This window comes from Sinocyclocheilus anshuiensis, unplaced genomic scaffold (assembly GCF_001515605.1).
Source record: "Sinocyclocheilus anshuiensis isolate Anshui unplaced genomic scaffold, SAMN03320099.WGS_v1.1 scaffold2578, whole genome shotgun sequence".
NCBI classification, from domain to species: domain Eukaryota; kingdom Metazoa; phylum Chordata; class Actinopteri; order Cypriniformes; family Cyprinidae; genus Sinocyclocheilus; species Sinocyclocheilus anshuiensis.
Window position 1 is genome coordinate 5,611 of NW_015552718.1, and position 2,203 is coordinate 7,813.

Genomic DNA, 2,203 nt, shown 5'->3' on the forward strand with positions numbered 1-2,203 from the left:
TTCTTGCTTTAGCACATCATGTTTTTAGGTTTGAAAGTTCTAAAAAGCTCCAAAACTTAGCTTATTTGTTAAAACAAAAGTTATATTATTGTTTAATCATGCTGCTTTTCATCATCTTGTGGAGATACCCTGTGATTCTAAAAGTTTTTATTTTGTAAAAATGTTGTATGAGACAACGTACAAGTCTAAATGTTTAACTGTATGGATGTTTGTGTGCATGTTTGTGTTGAATGTTTGTGTTTATGTTTGTCTGCGTGTTTGAGTGTTTGTGTGTGTATATATGTTTGTGTTGAGTGTTTGTGTTTTGTGTGTATGTTTGTTTGTTTGTTTGTTTAAAACATAAATCTCCCTATTTATTTCACTTTGTTGTTATTGTCTTTTCTCTATTTATCTAATGCCATGCTGTACATATGTGAAATCACATCCACCAGATCTACATTAGGCTATTAACTTTCCTGTTTTTCTTCTTAACCTAACCAGATGTTTGTCGTTAAAAAGGTTCAGTAGGTTTCGCATCCTTTGATAACTGAACTTTTTACCTAACATTCTAACAAAGTTCAAAATGCCAGACCCTCGCGATCTCACCAGATTACGATTATAAAACAACCCCGAAAACATCCTTAGAAAGTTCACGCTCGCAGGTGCATGCCATAAATAGCTGCAATGGGGATTCTTTAATCACTGAAACATGATCTGTTTTGATCACTGAACTTTGCCTGACACAACACCAAAGTTCACAACGCCAGATCGCTCAAAAACTCATTAGATTGCAAATGAGTTACGACCGTAGAAACAGGTTTAGATGTTTTACAACCTTTTGAAATACAGTACACTAATATGGTCGCATCAGTAATCACACAATCCCAGACACCCCATATCGCCATTCTAGTTTCATTGCGATGCGCAAGACGAAATATCTGCATTTCGTGTGATGCTGTAAAAAACTTTAGACCTTTAACTAAGTGCATATGTGCGTTTTAATTGATAGATAACACACCACAAGCGTTACAGATGGAAAATCAAAGAGTCTCCCCGAAACATTAGCTTTCATTCCAGTTAGATAATTGTGTACGCATACGCTTGTGCGTGTTTTAACTGATATAGTATGCTAGAAGTTAAGATTGACAAAATAAAAGCCAGATTAAAGGAATTAGGCTACTAAATTAAGTGTGAATAACTAAATAAATAAAATAAATCAAACCAAACAACATTTTTCCTGTGGCTTAGGCGGCATTTGTTTGTAAGGTAAAACTTGTATTGGCTATCCTAATTTTAAAGTAAAAAATGATGGTCTAATGTTAAAACAGACAGAATGTTTTCATCAATTAAGAAATGATATCGATTTATTAAAAACACTACTTTGTTTAATTCTATTAACATACATTTAAAGCTATCTTTACGGGACTCCGGTGTTAGGGGCGGGTTGTAGGTGTGGCTTGAGTGGGACCGGACGTAAACATTCTGAGTTTTGACTGCAGCGTGTGAGGATGTATCAGTGTAAGATACACGGGGTCTTTTTTCTTTTGTTTAACTTGTGAAAAACTCAAACTAGCTTTTAAATTGTAGCTAATGGAAGAGCACAACATAGATTTTGACAAGTATCGTAACCTGTCGCTTAACGGTTTTCTTTTCTAACTGGTAACAAACACTAACTTTTAAAATTGTACAGAGAAAAAAACTGACGTGTTGTTTAACGTACGTATCTGTATGGATATTTTTTGTTTTAGATCACGGTGAGATGTCAGCATTTGTTCTTTATTTTCTAACTTGTAACAGACTCTCAGACTTTTAAATTGTAATGTTACAAGATTTTGACTGCCACGTACTGTTTAACGAACTATCTGGAAGGATACTTTTTGTTTTAGATCATGGTGAGGTCTTTTTTCTTTTGTTTAACTTGTGAAAAACTCAAACTAGTTTTTAAATTGTAGCTAATGGTAGAGCACAACATAGATTTTGACAAGTATCTTAACCTGTCGCTTAACGGTTTTCTTTTCTAACTGGTAACAAACACTAACTTTTAAAATTGTACAGAGAAAAAACTGACGTATCGTTTAACGTACGTATCTGGATGGATATTTTTTGTTTTAGATCACGGTGAGATGTCAGCAGTTTTTCTTTATTTTCTAACTTGTAACAGACTCTCAAACTTTTAAATTGTAATGTTACAAGATTTTGACTGCCACGTACTGTTTAACGAACT